The sequence below is a fragment of the Dermacentor albipictus genome, chromosome 5 (genome assembly GCF_038994185.2).
Source record: "Dermacentor albipictus isolate Rhodes 1998 colony chromosome 5, USDA_Dalb.pri_finalv2, whole genome shotgun sequence".
In the NCBI taxonomy this organism is placed as follows: domain Eukaryota; kingdom Metazoa; phylum Arthropoda; class Arachnida; order Ixodida; family Ixodidae; genus Dermacentor; species Dermacentor albipictus.
In genome coordinates, this window is record NC_091825.1 from 63,561,318 (window position 1) to 63,579,705 (window position 18,388).

Genomic DNA, 18,388 nt, shown 5'->3' on the forward strand with positions numbered 1-18,388 from the left:
GTGCATGGGCTACGGTCTAATGTTGCTATCGTGCTCGCTCACTATTCCTAGTCCATAGTGTACAAAGGTGGCACGTAGGCGGTAACCGTGCGTCTTGCTGCCCGATTCTGATCATGTTATTTCTGGGCACTATCTGTAGAACACGGGGATGCCATACCGAGGAAGCGTGAGGAAATGTAGTACTCCTAATGGGCGTAGGCTTCCCTTGGGTTAAATGTACTTGCTATAGCTGAGTGGGCTCTCTCAAATGTGACCACTCCAGCTCGGATCGACAAACGTTCTGTCGAGCTATGCCCCTATAGCTCTCTGAACGCTGAGCGAGTGGCTAAATTTAGCGCCGGTTGCGTCATGGGTGGCGTGACAAGTGCGTCTACTATGCGCGAGACCCATGCATGATCGTCTAATGGGTTGTGCCCCCTACACAGCGATACCAAAGTTAGGCGCGTGGGTTGAAAGGTTGAGAGAATAGAAAAGATAACGTACTAACAGATTTTCGTAACGTGGAGATTTAGCAAGCTACCGTTTATGGCCGTTCTTAAAGAGTTTCGGGTCGAAAGTAGATATGAGACATATTCAAAAATTATCAATAAGTAAGGCAAATTTTACTTATTATTGACACACCAGCATCATACTTCCTGCACTAGAACATAGCAGAATTTTAGGAGTGAGTAAGTTGAACGGTGCCCAAGATAGACTTACGGCTATCGGCAGGCTTGACCTTCCCCTCACCCGTGCACAGTCATTCGTCGGTATCTTCGCAGTGCCTTCAGACACAACCGCTGTTCGCTTCGGTCTCGCCCGCCCCGCGTCTACCACACGCAACGGTATTCACCCTCGCGGAAGGCAGACGGAAGGCGGTGCTCTCCACGATCTTGTGCTTTTCAGCACTTCTCCGGTCCGCTGTTCGCTTCCTTCCTGCCCGGTCTCGCCGATCCGCTACCACTGGCTTCTCTGCAGAGCGCGAAAAGCTCTTTTAGGCGCTGTGTGCACAATCGTGCACACCAAGATAGGGACAGGATGGCTCGTAGAGGAGCCTTGAGACGTTGCAAAAAATAGAGGAAGAAGAGCGAAGAAAGAAGGCAGCGTTACTGAGCGAAGGTGCGCGCGACAGTATGAAACTAAGTGCATCACGTGACATCGACAGAGTCGATCTTAGTGGTATAGTGCTTCAGGAAAACTGCTACTTGGCTTAGTAGATATTTGCCAAAAGGCATATTTGCCGCAAAAAGCACCCGTGTAATCAGGAAGACACATCGACGACTGTAAGCCGTGTTGTCGTCAATCTTCCTCTTTGTGACAAATACGCTTTTCAAGCAGTACAGTGACCTCGCCTATCTCTTCCTTTAGAGTTAAACCAAAATATGTATTATTTCCGTAATTATTTTTACAACGACAGCTGCTCAAATGTTCATCCCTGTTAGGCGACGTTCGTAGGGTGCGTTCAGGGTTGACTAGCACAAAAAGAAGAGAAATGAATCCAGCTTAGAAAATGAAGCAGCATTGAAATTTTGCTAATTGTGAGGAGAACTTGCATGTGAATGAATATGTTTCAAAGCATCTTCACTGACATTTCAAAATCCTCGTGGGTCTGTAGCCACTCGCTCTAGTGTCATATTTTTGACGTGCGCCTAGCAAGAGTTTGCGTTGAACTGCTGAAATTCTATACAGTGCCCTAATTGAGGGAAAGTTCATGGTATCTTTTATTTCGATAAGTATGGAAAGGTACTTGGGAATCGCGTGTTGCAGAACACGCGAACAACATTTCTCCTGCGTTTATCCTAGCTGTCCGCGTCCTAGCACGACGATCGGAGAGCACTCTTTTCCACACCCCGACAGCCCCACCGTAATGAAGCGTCTAAACGTCAATAAAATGTTCAACACACGTGTCTATTTCACCTTATTTCACCGCGCACATAATTCATGTATGTTACACATGTATTCAGGGTGACCATCTTTAAATTTTACGAAATTTTTAAAGATAGCCGGTTGAGGATCACAATTCTAGTCCTCCACCTAGATTATTCAGAGAGGCGTACATTACTAGCACGAGAAATCTAAACATCTTTTCAGGTAATTATCAAACATCGCTAATTGATCTTCTCGATTATTTACCTTACAGCACGTATTGCAATTTACGTATTGTAACCGGTTAGCTTGCAAGGCTTACCCAATAAAAATTCATTTCTAGAACGAAGTCAGTTTCGAAGTGTCAGCCATCACAGTAGCCGTAAAAATGCACTGTTATTCCACTTACTCTTAACAAAATACTCCATTTTTTTAATTGAAGCACAAAAATAATTCGGACGCTCATGTACTTTGTCCCACACTTTGGAAATAGCGTCTCCAAACTGATATCACCCTGCAAAAACAATTCAAGTGGACACGTCCTGCAAGCTCACCGGCTACAATTCGTAAATTATATGCGCCGTAAAGTAATTCCTTCTAAATATGATTTGTGAATGTTTGCTAATTAGTTGGATACGTGTTTCGAGTTCTCCTGCAAGTTGTGTCCGCTTATGCCATCCGTCTATAAATGTATGCAGTTGCTGCAAGGCTGCAAGTTAAATGTTCATGTACTTCAAGCAACAAATTTAATTAAACTGCTTAAAGATGTCGAACCGGTTGTTGAATTCCTACTAAGAGGACGAATCGAGCGATGACTGGCCTACGCTATCATCTCGCAAAGCACTGCCTGAAATGATGGGGGAAATAGTCGTTGAACCTTATTTAATAAAATGCGTAATTCCTGCAATTGTTATGCCCCTCGGTCAATTGTGGCTTCAAAAAAAAACACCACAGACTCCAGTGCATCGATTTAAAAATTTAAACTCGTCGTTGAAAGAGAGCAAGAGAACCGACTATTGGCTACCTTTATTTGTACCTTCAAAGGGGAGAACCTAAAGTGTGGGGCCCAAATGATGCTAGTTGCATGTCAAACAAGCTTGATTCGCACCCAAATCGCTTCAGATGTTTCTGGCCGAAAGTGCACTACGCAAACCTACTTGACACAAAAATCGACTGCCTTAGTGATAGGAACACAGGATACATCTTTTGGGGAACACGTTGGTACGCCTTACTCTCCAATAATAATGAACACCTATATTGCGAAAAAGAAATTGCGAATGTACAGACAGCCAGGCTTTAACAGTGAATCCACGCACATACGACGCTAACCCGTCAGGTGATGCCAAGCACTGGTGACATATCGCGCTGGCATCTTCAAAAACGGCCGTGTCAAACTAACCTGGGTCCTTCGCCATGAGCCAACGAGCAGTCATCGGCGCCATTCCCTTGCGCCTAGCACTGTCGCTGTCCGCTCCCGTCCTGCCCATCCGATCATCCTGGAATGGTTTCTACAATTAGTCTTAAGTAACCAAAAACTAACGAATGACGATCTCCTATTACAAGAAAGTCGTTCATGAAATGTAGTGACAATAAAGACAAAACAAGCGAGATAATATTTTTTATGAATTTGCAGGTTCTCTGATTCACTTCATAATTCAGCTACAACATTTGTCAGAGCCATTCGAAAGCTACTACACTATGAATACCACGCTGTACATGCCTTTCATGCTTGAAGCGGTTAAATACAAACAGTCTTAAGTAAACGCGTAACGCACGTTCTCTGTCGCACACAGACTTGCATACGCATATTTGATAAGTATTCGAACACATTTGGATATCATTCCGCAAACTGCTTTGTACGGATGTCCAAGTAGTTCCACGGCGAGTGCAATGCAGCCGTCGATTGTGTGCTGTGGCAAAGCTGCTGCAACTGGAGACGGGCGTCCAGACAACGTCTACAGCAAGACGAGATACTCACGAAGGAACTGCAGGACCGTTGGGCAAGAGCAGAACGGCTACTGCGAGGCGAGCTTTAGACGTAGAGCAGCAGGCAAAAGCTACGACCTATCGTTCGACAGAGTGCCGCTTCCGCGTCTGCCTTCCTCGAGCCGCCGCCTCGTTCCACAATGGCGCCGCCTCAGCGTTCCACGCTCGAGCCACGAGACTCTCGTGCACCTCTTCTTCCACGTATTTTCCTTCTCCCGTTGCAATGTCAGGCGCGTGCCTTCGTCGCGGTCCGGCGTCGTCGTCTTCGTGTCTTCGTTGCAGCGGTGGCACGTGCACCTCGCGATAATCGCACGCATGAGAATTTGTATTATGCGAATTTCGACGCTACCTTTTTCGCGGCAATAGTAGCAGTAAATTCGGGGTTTACTCGGCAAATTATGAACACTCGAGGTGCAATTGCGCCGCACCGGTTGGCGCTGTGTCGCCGTTCTGCTATCCACGACGCATCCACGGCTTGCGCGTCGAGGATTAGAACATAAGAGTTTCCTACAAAAATTACTAGAGGAAACTCTGGCGCTGCAGTCGTTGTCCTACCATAGGAATGACGGGAAGTACATGGATTTGTCTGATATTCGTGCTTGTGGATTCAGACATTCTTGTGGCTTTTTATATTACGCTATATAAATCTTATTGTCCTATATTTCAGCGCAATCTATAATATTCTTCGAAGCGCAGAAGACGCCGGGAACGCGTACAATTGCCATTAATTGGAACAATTGAGCTTGTCCAGGTGGCCAAATCGAAACACGCCAAGCGTCTCAAGGCACTGGCATGCCCGCCATAAATTCATAAGGGCGTTTCTTTCGCTTGTGGATACATGCGTCCGTGGCCTAATGGTTTCAATATCAGGCTACTGTACTAGAGTCCCTGTGTCGAATCCTGCCATCGGGCAATTTTAATGATGTTTGTTTATTTTTTATTACGCAATACACTGTTGAAAATGAGTTTACAGAGTCACAAAGCCGTTTGAAGCCAAAAGGACGAAGTTTAGGCAAATCCATGTACTTCCCATAATTCCCATGCTGGGACAACCACTCCCATTGCTGCTCCCGTAGACACTAGCGCCAGAGATCCTTCCCTCTAGTAATTTTCGTAGCAAACATAATAGATGTGAAGGACTCCAGGAACGCGTTTGGCTCCAAGAGCCACGGCGCCAAGCTCAAGCGCCGTAATGGTCAGGTGAACCGGCCATGCCGGAGCCAAGGAAACATGCTGGCCTCCACTGCTGGCACGTGCCTTGTGCGCACACGCTTTCGGGTTTCTGCTGAAGACGGGGTCCCTGCTCACCCCAGTGCTAGCTAAGCACGTGTGTCCGAGCGTGTACGCGAGTGACGTGTGTAGACTGTGCGCGAAGGAGAGAGCCACCGCGGCTCACATCCTTTGGGACTGTGGCGCAAATCCGCGAGAAGCTAGCGAGAAGAAGACGACGATCCCGCCACAGCTAGAGGCTGCAACTAGGAGCTATGACCAAGAGACACTACTCAAGGCCGTCCAGCAGGACGGCCTTGAGTAGTGCACCCCCAGTAGCAGCACCCCCAGGAAGGGGGCGGCGGCCCTCTCGGACCCGCCGAAATAGCGAGGAACCAAGACCTCGAAGAGCACAACGCACGAGACTGACGTAGAGACCGCGTCGCAGCAAGAGCTTGTCCTCCCTGCGTGGAGGGAGCCTAACCAATTCTGCAGGCATTTTCAATAAAGTTCTTCTCTCTCTCTCTCTCTCTGCTGAAGAGCTCGGTCTACCACCCCGCGGTGAACGTCAGGATAAATTTGTGTGGTCGTTTCGTTCGACACTCAAGAACGTCACCGATTTTCGCTCCGGAAAGACGAATATCGTTGTTCACGATCCCCTGAGGAATACCACCTCCGTACAGCAACCATTAGGTAGCGCGCATTTCCATACTTTAATTTCTGTAGCCCCAGTACTTTAAGGTCGCGAACGGCTTGGCGTCTTTATCACAAGAATCAACCAAAAGCAGAGTTTTAGGAAGTTCCTGCGACAGAGATGGCGGTTATTCTTGGAGATAAGGGTTATAACTGCGTCAAAACGTTCAGAACATTTGTCCGACCTCACGAGGCGTCTTTCATATGACATGTCGACCCAGCTCCTCGGAAAGCGTGGCGCTGGCCTATATATGTTACACGTTGGTAGAAATGTGCAGTTAGTGATCTCAGGAAAAGCTACCCAGAAGAAACATTTCTTGCCGAAGACCTCCTTCCTCTTGTTAGGACAGACATACAGAGAGAAATATATAGTTATATAATTACCAGTGGCTTGATATATTCCCGTGTCCATCTGTGGCTCTACTTAGCGGTTGTCCTAACGTGGAGTGGCAGTATCAATAAATAAAATCCTTCATTGCCGTACGTACACGGACACTAGCAGAATACAGCCATGATGGTTCATTAAATAAGCACAAACATGAAGCACACACGGAGAGCGGACTGCAAACTATAGCCTCATAGCCTTGAAGATGAGTTCAACTTTGAGTGCATGTGCCTAATATGCCACAATGCACAGGACCGGTGCAATGCGGTGAAGTATCCGTGGCCTTTAGAGCGGAAAGCAAACAATAGCCTCATAACCAATTAAAATTACTGCAATGAGTGGTGCTTTCGTAGCTAATGCTACGAAAAAACATACTATTGACGTTTCCTAGGGCTGACTGTGTCCAAGGCTGTTGTCGCCTTAGATGATGGACCTGTACGACAAAAACAGCTCACTGAATCTCGGAAGTGGTTCATAGGCAATGAAGGAGCAAAATAAAGGGCAGAAAGTATCAAGGTAATGTTGCAGTGTTGTTTTGTTTGCGAGTCAAGTACTGTACTGTACTCTTAATACTCGTATACAAAGTTGCTCTGAGATTTTTATAACTTTCACAGGACAGTGTGTGTTAATTTCATGACAGCGCAGTAGTGCACTGCACAATTAGTTTGCGTAAAGCGAACTTTTTTGTTTCTAACTGTTAGCGTCATCACACAGTGGTTGTTTTTTTTTGCGTTCGCAATATTTTCAACCCACATATACTTTAAAATGATGTGCCTTTGACTCATCGTTCGTCTAAATTAGTGTGTGTCTCGTTTTACTTCATAACTTTTCTGCATAGTACTTGAGCAGTCATGGAAGCCTGATACTTATTTTGCTCTTTGTATGTTTACGTGTGTCTGCGTGCGCCGAATAATAATTTTTTGCACGCAAGCTTTTTTTAACAGTAAATAAGTTTGTTTCGCCATGTTAGACCACTGTAATTACATTGTCACTGGTAAAAGAAATTTGACTAGTCAGTCGCTATACAAGGAGAAGCGTAAGACTCGTAGCTCTATTGGCCTTATGAAAACAAGAGGGCGTAGACTAAGTAAAAAGGAGCTGTTGAGCGGGATGTCCTCCCTTTGGACCCTGCCATAGGACAATTTTTAACAAATCCAGAGTACGTCTTAGCGACTTTACCGCCACTCTTTTCGCTCAGCTACGCTTCAAAGGTCTTCCTGGTCTGGCACCGGAGGCAATGAAGAAACGCGGCAACAGAATTAAATCATTTTCATGTTTGCGTTCTGTTATTGTTGCGCAATTATTAAGTCCGAGAAAATTTTAGATCAAAGACGTGCGCTGTCGGTGTTTTGTTTTATGACATTTGTTGGCTGCCATTCCCAATATTCTGAGGAATAATTTCGCCAAAAATGTAAGACCTGGTATGAGCAACTGTGTCATACCATTGAGTGGCACAAAGGATATACATACCTAAATATATACCGAACCTCATTGCGATGCCGACGGCGAGAAGTCGCTTGGAGTGTCCATATAATTGCTATCGCAAAACATTGGGAAAGCTGTTACTGGAAGGCTGTTCCTGGAAGTGTTGCGGCTGTCCGCCTCCATCTTGCCAAGGCCGGGCTGATCCGCGTTGACTGGCTTTCCTGCAAAGCGTGAAAAGCGAAAAACATATTCAGAAACATCATGACTGATAATTTGCTTCTTTTGTGATCAAATATGCAGTAAGTAAAACAGTAAATAAGTCATGCCGTTAGACGCATTGAATTTACTGGTCCGCCAGTGCATTGCATATTATACTTCAGCTAAAGTGTTTTAAAGAATTGTCATCCGCTACTGCTGCGGAAACATCGAGATTACACATTTATGGATTCGTACTACATAATAACGTGTTCCCTATTCTGTATGCTTGCCTATTCGCATACAGAAATTTCTTTCATATCATTTCTGACCCAAATCGGTCAGCAGTGAACTGGAGGGTCGGGACTAAATGCTGCCATGCAGGCATAACTCGGCACTGTCGTCATTCTGCAGTCATGGCAACTGTTGGCGCCGTGAGAAACAAAGCGGTTAACATCGATCAAAGACGGAATGATGCTGGCGCAAACCTTTTGACGAAGAAGTCTGTCTTCGTGTGGGCAAGCCTGGAGAAATGAAGCTGAATCCCCTGGTCAACGCTGGCTGCAGAGGTACTCGTCGTTCGCAAACTTATAATTTCAAGCTTCATCTTCCTGCTAGATTCTCTATTCAGCGAAAAACAAATATCTTTGTAAACCTCAAAATATGCGTTTCTTGAAACGTCAGCCTCTCCATCCCTAAATCCGGCTCTACAGCCGCCTACGCGTTGAGGCCAACGATAAACGTCGATGTCCTACAATGCACCGCAAAAGCGCAGCCTATTAACAGGCGGCTTCTGAGGTGCATCCGATTTAAAAGAACAAGATTTGCAGACAATAGGAGGTATTGGTGCTTGGGTTGTAGCTTGTGATGATCAGAAAATGACGAGGGAATCTCTGAAGAGCAGCATCACGTGACCTGTGTATATATAAACATGAGCACGATCGGCAAGCCTTTTTCGGTCACGTCTTAGAAGGTGCGTCGAAATTCTTGGCGCAGTTATGTAATGATCGGCTATTTCATTTTTATAGGAGCCCAAGGAAGCTCACACATGCTTCGCAGCACACATCAAGTGTTTTGCGTTTGCAAGAGTAACTTATACAAAGAGCCCGAATAAGTAGGTGAAATGAGATAGGCGGGTATAACGCTTGTAAGGTCGATAGATAGCAGGAACGGTAGTCGGGCGAATTATATAAATAAATCAACAAATTGGCAAAGTAGCTCGAACGGCATGTAGTAGTAGTTGCGGCTTCCAGATGCTCAATTTAGGAGGGCGACTACAGTGCGGAGTTTCCAGCTTTCCAGGAAGGCGACCGGCAAAGCCACCGAGCTCAGACGTACATCTCAGACACGCACTACTCAGCGCGCTACTCAGACACGTCACGCCTGCGACGCCAATGCGGCCTAAAGTATGTCCCCTGTACAGCAACGGAGCGTTAAGCGTTGCCCGCAGCAACGTGCCGATCGGCTGTTGCTAAGCAACGCACACACGACTGTTTAGCGGGGAGCAACGGCTTTCTCGTTTGCCAAAGACTCAAACTCGATACACTCTGTTCAGTGCATGCGAAATGTAGGCCAGCAAGCTGCCGACTAGTCAAGGTAGCACGCCATGCATTCTGCATCGAGTTTCATGCACTTACTAGAGGGAACTGTGGCGCTAGTGCCCAGTTGTAAGGCGATTATTTCTTTAAGAACGTACTGCGTTACAAACAATTAGGTCGACATTGTCAAAGCTGTGCGACAGCAGGATTCGAAAACAGCACCTCTAGTCTAGCACTGAAACCCGATGTCGAAACCATTACGCCACGGACGCATAGACAAGCGGAACCACTGCAAGTAGGAGGGATTACGCATTCTTGCGGAGTATTATTACCTCCTGCGTTACAAAAATATACATTGCTTTTAAATTTAGGCCAATTTAGGACCCGATAACGCGTAATAAACGGAACCCAAGGACCCCTTAAGCCCCAAGCACGAAGATGAGTCAAATCCATGTAGTATACCCATCATTCCCATGGTGGCTGAACGATCGCCAGGCCAGAGTCGTAGTAAACTCCATGGCACTCCGGTCCAACGGCTCCGCCATGCGATAGCACGCATTCAAACTTACCGAATGCCGCCGGTCATCATATATACAAGAGCACGCGGCACTGTACTAGAACGCCAATGCACCCTGTGAGCGCGCATGTATCCATACGTGCAGTGTTTTCCGTCAGCTCCAGTCTCATACCTATAGTCTGCGATCGATGAGGCATCGACCTAACGCGGATCAGCACTCTAGTCACGCTGTGTGGGTACGTCGCACCATGTCCTCCATTCCGAAAAGTGCAGGAAACTAACCACCATCGATAATAATTGCGACAACGTTTATGTGGACACCCCAGGCGCATTTCTGCTGGCACCGTCGGCGTCGCCGTGAGGTTCCGTATAAAGCACGAGCGCGTTAAAATCGTCCGTGCACGCAGTATGGTGTATGTGCGAGTAAAAAAACGTGCGAGGGTGAGTCGGCGATAGCGGCTCAATCTCGCGCAGGCAAGAGAGGAAAGCGGGAGGAAGCGCGCCATCTTCCCTTGGGCTAAAGCCTCCTTGGGGACAGTAGGGAGGGGTGCGCTATCGATTCCGGGCGGCCCAGGCGGCAGCGTGCGCCCGCCCAGTCCGCTATATTGAAATCAATCTGCGAGGCGGACAGAGGTCGCCGCGTACTGTTTTTACGGCTTAGTTCGCATTGATGAGCGACGTAGCACGAAGGTCAATTCGCTCGCTGCTGCTGCCGCACGTCCTCACTACTACGCTTCGACATTGAGTTTACGCGGTCATCCAATGACGTATGTTCATGTTTTCTTGCGCGAGCGTGACACCATGCTTGTTAATTTAGTTAGTATGCCTATGTTTACAAGTTTATTCTCCATATACTAATTTGCTATCGCAATCGATGGTTCGCCTTCCCGGCGGAATTTTTTTTAAGGATATCCCACCCGATATTCAGGCATTGGAAAAGCTTTGACGACTACTCCCATAAATGGCAATATCAAGGTCACTGATACCTACCTCGTAAACAGTCGGGACTTCATCTTATCTATAAATAACAGCGCCCAAAAAACTTTATTCCTATATCTGTACGATTATATTGTTCTCGTGCCTTCAACTGGACATTATAGTGCTATCAGCATTCTTGGGCTACTTCACTCACTCTTCAAGGGTCATCCGTCCATCTGTTCCATTTCTCTATGTGAATATGGGTCATTGGGCATGTCCCACTAGGTTAGTGCCGCTCCTCAATAAACATATTTCACGCCAGCTTGGTTCCCTGGTTATGTGTCACTGTTTATGTGCCGCCCTTCCGTGAACATCTTTTACGCTGACTTCCGACTTGGTATGTCTAAATGGATATGACTACAGGAGAATTTTAATGTCTTTTGTCATCGAATTATGGTACATAACAGGTGACAAGTAAACAGTGAACCAAGTGGCCGTGAAAGAAATTCATTTTTGAAGAGGCGCACACGTTGTGGAACATGTGGCGTGGGCCATACGCAGTGACCCAGGCCGGTGTTAAAGAGCGGAACATACCCTGTTTCAAATACGCAGTGACACAAATTCACGTCAAAGAGGTGCACTGAAGTGTAGCACGTACATACCTACTTTCGCATACGCAGTGATCTAAGTTGGGCTAAACGGCGTTCCTTCACGAGCAGCGGGTTAGCGCGCACACATACCCAAAACACAAGTTGGCGCGAATCGAGTTAAGCTGATCAGCGGCGCATACGTATTGTCAAACACCCGTGACCAAAGCTGGCCTGACGATACGATTTCGAACGAGGTTTCGTCATCAAAGCACCACGATTTTCCAACCATTAGGCGATGATCCAGTGACCCAAGTTAGCAGACATTAGGTACCATATAAATGCTAATTGGATTCAAAATAAGGGAAGTTCTCGATATGTCGAGCCCTTGTGTCGCGCTCTGCAATGAAAGCACGCCATGTTCATTACAGTTCGACTATTGCAGAAATGCTTTATTTCTATAGTATTTTAATGATACTGAACCCAGTTTTACCTTACGAAACTAACATGCCATTCATTTGGTGTAAAAAAGGGTGATAGTGATGGGGAAATAAGAGTATACGTGAGACGCATACGAAAATTGATGAAGACAAAATACAAGCATCCAGGCCGTTCACCGACATGGTTTTAGGGTATACAGCAACAGCATGGCTCTCGTACCATAACATCGAAGTTTCAAGGTGGCCAAGATAAGCCTACTGTTATCGGCAGGCGTGACTTCCACTAACCCGTGCAAAGCTAGTCTTCGGGATCCGCGCGTGGCTTCAGGCACAACCACTGTTCGCTTCGGTTTCACCCGGACCGCGTCTACCATCTGCGATGGCATTCACCCTCGCGGAAGGTAGACGGAAGGCTGTGGTCTTCAGGCGCCCGTTGCTGCGGGCCCTGCCTGCTGTTCGCTCCCGAGCTGCCCGGTCTCGCAGATCCACTTCGACTGGCTTTTCTGCAGAGTACGAAATGCGAAGGACACAGCTGCTCATTGATCGTTACGACTCAGAAAACACCAATGAACCAAGTTGTTTAGATGCATGAAATGCATTTGCCCGATTAACCATACACACCTACCTAAAAGTGACAATAGCAGACTGTTAATAAGGCATTTTGGAATTTGCGCCATGTAAAATTTATAAGCTGTCAATCCTGTTCAGTAGCCAGCCATAATCTCAGTGGTGAAAAATACGTCCAACAGGACCATCGCAACACATTTGTGGCGTTAAATGCTGCATTCGGCCATGTATGGCCCGGCTCACATAGCCACACAACGCTCTATCCCTGCGTAAACGTTTCATAGGCGGCATTATCCTCACAATCGTAAAAACGCTTTTCTTTTTTGTCCTTTGGAAAGAGCCCCGCATCACAATGACGCCTACAGCATTCGGAATATCTCCTTGCAATGTGTTTTCACCAATGCTATGGTTTCTCCGAGTAAACCGTTCCGTATTTTAGCTATGTGTAGATGCCCTATGCTAGAGAATTTGATTCCCAGTCTGGTTGTTAGTCGCTTCCCCCTCAATGTATGCAGCGAATGTTCGAAAGCACAACGGCTGAAACTCACTCTCTGTGATGGCTAAAAGGAACGGGACGAAACACTTACGCCGCTATTGCGGAATTGGAAGTACTACTGCGGAACCCTCCTCAAAGTGGCTCTGGCACACAGGCAAAAATTGGTCAGAAAGAAATCTTAGTGAATCAGTTCTGCGACCCAGTACTGTGTTATTCCAGCACTGCGATCTTGCCACATATGTGCTATATAAGGCTATATAAGAGTGCAATCACTGGGCGGACATACGACCCGCTGAACCACATTGACCAGCCTATAGTGGAATCCTGAAGGAGGCTGATTTCGTCACTCACTTCTCAATGAACGCCCTTTAAACCCATTCCCATTTCCGCGGCAGCGGCTACTGTATATGAATCTAGTAAAGGCTAGGGGTTGTGCGTTTGTTTTATCAAAAGGACTGCCGCAGGCATTTTGAGTTCGTACGTAACCGCGGGATTCCACCAGCCTTCCCCGCCGACTTGGTCACACAGACAGTTCTCCCATTTATCCGAGTTTGAAGTGAGCAAGCTTCTCACAGCTCGTCCTAGGCTTGCGTTGTTAAGGGGCAGTAATATTTCCGTAGGTGCTTAACCGCGGCGGGTTATCGTGCTTGTCTTCAATCGCGCAGTACACTGCACGTGTCACACTGGCATGCTCGAGTTAGCGCAGGACTAGCTTCGCGTGTGCGATGAACTCACTAATCACCGGTGTGTACAAGTAAGCTTGAACGCAACCATACCGATAATCTTTCGCCAGGTGCACATTATGGCTTAGTCGCACAAACCATTTCATTTAGCCATTTAACCAGCTTAATTGTGAAGTTTCTCATAAATTATTTCTGTAAGTGTCCCACATCGTTATACAGCCGTCATAACACGGGGGAATCTAGGTTAATAGTTGGTGAAAATGGGGGAATATGGGGGCACGCAATATACAATGCTCTGTTCCCCGCAAACACTTTTATATTTTGTATAAATAGTAGGAAGGCTTATTCCTGGTGTAAAGTCCAAGAGTGTCTGTTAATTACGGTCTTGGCAGTAAATTGTAAAATTTCGGCGCTTCAAAGCGTTACATATTTGTTTTGCGAGCCGCATACAATGCCTGACAACTGCGAAAGGAAAAAATAAGAGTGCTACCCGCTTCCCGATTGTTTGACACGAAGGGAATGCTGATGCGGTAGCTAAGTTTTTTTTTTTTTTTGGGGGGGGGGGGGGGGGTTGTTTGAATTATTGCATACCTGCCGTAGTTGCTTAGTAGCTCTGGTGCCGGGTCGCTAACGCGAGGTCGCCAGATCAAATCCCAGCCACGAGCTGCATGTCGATCGCGGCGAAATGCGAAAACATCGGTGTACTTAGATTTAGGTGCACGTTAAGGAACCCCAGGTGGTCGAAATTTCCGGAGTCCCACACTATGGCGTGCCTCATCATAATCAGATCATGGTTTTTGCGCGCAAAACTCCGTAATTGTTTACGGCATTGCCAGTAAATTATTTCACAGCTCGAAAGTGGAATTCAAGTGTTACACACATGTCTTCTCAGTGTCCTGGAAGAAGTACACATTCGAATTGAGCATAGAAACACGCTACACGGTTACTGTCATGTAAGCTTGATCCCAACATGTATTGCTCAGTGACGTTTCGTGCTCGGAAAGTTCACTACTAAACGGCTTCAATGGGAATCGGAGCTGCATGTGTAAGAAACGCTCGCAAGTGCGAGGGCCGCCAAAACCAAGCTGTAACACAGTGTAGCACGTTATCGACCAATCACGTGACGCAGAACCAAGCGTAACAGTCATATTCCTAAAACGGACAAGTCAAACTCACGGCGCCTCGAGGGCTTGTGTTCCGTCCCATTCTGTATCTCTAACGGGGCGCTGCACCGGCCCGATTTCATGGTACAGACTGCTGCTGTTCGCATCCATCTTGCCCAGGTCGGGCTGATCCGCTTCTGAAAGCATCAAAATGGAATGTCATATTCAGAAACACTCGAACTCATAACATGCATATCGCTTCATCAAATATGCACGAGGAAAACACCAGTCAAGATCTGAGTCGTTAGATGCACTACAATTATGATTTCCCAGTGCACTGCGCATATCTCCAAACTACAACGTTTTCAAAAATGGTTGTGATAAGTTAGTGCCGCAGAAATTCCAGATTAGAAATACCAGGCTCCGTGAACGGTACTACGCAGTGTACATACCTTCATTCTGACGCGATAGCATTAAGGGATCCGTGTCGCAGAAAATGCAGCGTTGGCGTCCGGCCTTTCGTCGACGACCGTACTGCGAGCCAAAAATCATTTCAAACCACGCATAGCCAACCACGCAGGCACTCCGTGCCTCCGTTAGTCGTTAAGTACGACTTATACACAACCTACAGACATGATAGCGTCGCACTGTTTAATTTTAATACACGAGAAAACATAATTGTGTTACGCGGAAACTCACTCACTTCCTAGTGTTTCTACCATTCATACAGCGGCGCACCCGATTCCTTGCAACACCATCCAAATGGCGCTCGTCTCCGCGCATCCTCGGCCCTCTCAAGTGGCCGCGTTTCTACACGAGAGCTCACCTTCGTGCATTCGCCGACAGCGCTTGCCGGTAAGCATTACGGTTTCATATGATAAAGTTGCCGGGAAGCGTGAGAAGCAAGTCAGGGATCGTTGAATGCTCTCGCGTTCCGCTCTTAACGACGGAGCTTTAATGCAGTTACAGCTAAACTACTAGTTACTAGTTACGACTACTTACAGTTAAATGCATAACTCTAAGTAGTTATTCTGCAGTCATGGCAATTGTGAACGTCGTTAAGAACAAAGTGATTAGTAGTGTTGGAACAAGGAATGATGCGGGAGTAAGCGTTTCGACTAGCGAATTTGTTTTTGCCATGATAACTCAAAAGAAGCCAAGTCTTGTCCAAACATTGCTAGCATGGATATTAATTATTTGACGACACTTGGGCTGAGAACATTCATCTTCTTGTGAACTTCTTATTTCCATAAAAAACTAAAAATATGCTTATAAAATAAACAAATTTGTATTTATTTATATGAGCGTATTCATTCCTAAATACAGTGCGACACCCTATACCGCTCTTTCCGTTTGTGTTTCGACAGCGCTGTCCTCGCTGTCCATGTTCGCGGGGTCTCTTCTTTGCATGTGTGGCAAAAAAAAAATTGGAGGACGCTTAAGCTTCGCCTTTAAGAGTGGAACCCCATGGCATTTAAAGCCCCTGACTGCTTCTACGCTCCCCGGCAGTGCAGCTCATGTGACTGCAAAGCATATCAGGAAACGATGGCGACGAACGCTATGCACGAACGCCATGTGACTTTCTCGTACAAACGCAGCCTCTTGCGCGGGGCGTGAATACGCGGAGGTGAGCCCCATCTGGATGGTGTGCCAAGGAACTGGCATGTCGCTCTATGAACGGAAGAAACGCTGGAAAAGGAGTTTGTTTCCGCGTAACCGAATTATGTTTCGACCTATATAAAATTACAATCCGACGCTCTCTTGTCTGCACGGTTGTGTGTTAAGTCTTAGTCTACGCTTTCTCTTACACTTTTCGAGAAATTCAATTGCTCCAGTAACTCGTGCCGCTACACGGAGTGTAGTGCAAGGTATTCGGGGTTCGGAATGATTCTTTGCTCCCAAGACGGTCGTCGTCAGACGCCGACGCGAGGATTTCTGCGACACAGGGCCCATAAGCCTATCGCGTTAATATGCGCTTTCCTGTCGCACACCAGGCGTTCCATCATCGATTTCAATATGGCGAACGCCGTCGCCTTCGCGCCCTTTCCCTCTTTGCTTCGACGCCACAGTGCTGGCTATCCGTCTTCGCGGCATGCATACGCTGGCGCGTAACCCACGTTCAATAAGTGAAACGTCACACACATTTGCTATTCAAAGTTCGCAAAGCGTTTACATGCACTATTCGTCATCGGCCGAATTCAATATGGCTGACCAATGAGACCACCATCGCGTGCCCAATAACTTGTCAGCCACCACCTATGAGAAACCTGTGACGTCCGGCCAGCGTCTCCACCGCGAACGTCGCTTGCTTTACCATAGAAGCGGTCCTGCAGTGCCGCGCGTTTCGAGGAGGCGCTGCCGTATAGCACTCGCCACAACCCCTCCCCAGATTCACGTGACCAGCCGCAGGCATGGCCTGTGAGATTGCAAGCGCTGTCTCAGGGCGGCTTGCAACGTAAATACTCTAACCTCGAACAGTCCCTCGTGTTTCACTATATAGCACAAAGGCCGTATGGAGGATCGGGCACCACGGGAGCGAGCAGCGAGTTCTTCGACGCTGCAGGACGACACCACAGACTGACGCCATTGTCAGGTCAAATGAGCAGCGAGTATACCATAATTATGCTTGGGGCCGCGCCTCCAGTAGTTGGCCGTGTAGGAATCGACATACCTTGAGCGTTCGACGCAGTCTCGTGAAATGTTGCTCACAAAACTACTATTTGATCTAATTTGATTGTTCCGCAATTCTCGAGACATTGGCATGTAAAGAGGAGATGATTCAATACAGAAAGTGCCAGCGTTGCTAAAAAGGCTTCGCCTTTTTGGCAAAAGGACTTAAAAAAAGCTAAAAAAAGCTAAAATGACATCGCCGCGAGAGGCGCCGCCTACCGGCAGCACAGTGGAGGAATATAGCTAGGAAGCTTTCCAGGAAGTATGCGACCAGCACGGTGAGCAACACGGCAAAAAAGAACGTCAAGCGGAGAGTTACACAGGCTGAGATAATCTCATTAGCGGTGGCAATGGAAAAGAAACACACTAGGAGTAACTATAAATAGGCGGTAAAAAACGAGATCTGCAGGAAAGAAACAATTTGTGTTAACTCAAAAGGAGGTTGATTACTTTCGAAGCGAGAACAAGACGCCTTAGAAAACCCATTTATAAAGCGAAACACAACAATGAAAGAGAACCATGTGCTTGCTGTGTTTGCTCGTCATTGCTAATTTATTTAGTAAGCGTATGTTTACAAGTTTATACGGCCAACAAAACTACTACCCTTACTTCGTATACATATGTACAAGTTTGCTATAGAAATCGGTGCTTCGCCTCTTTAGCAAAACTGGGAGTTTTTGTATTGAATCACCTCCTCTTTACACGTCAATGTCTTGAGAATTGCGGAACAAATTAGATGAAATAGTCCTTTTGTCAGCAACATGTCACGAAACTGCGTGGAACACTCTAGGTATGTCGATTCCTTCACGGCCAACTACTGGAGGCACGGCCCCAAGCATAATTATGATACACTCGCTGCTCATTTGACCTGGCAATGGCGTCAGTCTGTGGTGTCCTGCAGCGTCGAAGAACTCGCTGCTCGCTCCCGTGGTGCCCGATCCTCCATACGGCCTTTGCGCTATATAGTGAAACACGAGGGACTGTTGAAGATTAGAGTATTTACTACCAAGCTGATAACTGTTCATTGAACATTACCATAGGAACGAACACACAGATATGCCCACTATGCCATTACGTGCGATTACACGCTCGCGACCCATTAGTTTGTTAGGACTTAAGTGGAACCAAGAG

The 18,388-nt window shown here is 46.9% G+C and overlaps 1 protein-coding gene across 2 annotated transcripts in view; it reads right to left on the reverse strand.

Moving 5' to 3' along the window:
* Positions 1-18,388, reverse strand: part of LOC135912364 (uncharacterized) — a 337,983-nt gene that overhangs the window by 115,530 nt on the left and 204,065 nt on the right. For both annotated transcript variants that reach the window (XM_070538422.1, XM_070538423.1), the window contains exons 49-53: positions 14,661-14,784; positions 12,027-12,241; positions 7,589-7,764; positions 3,245-3,341; positions 700-951 (exon numbers count right to left, since the gene is read on the reverse strand). The gene's annotated coding sequence lies outside the window, so the exon portion shown is untranslated. The remainder of the gene's footprint in view (positions 1-699; positions 952-3,244; positions 3,342-7,588; positions 7,765-12,026; positions 12,242-14,660; positions 14,785-18,388) is intronic.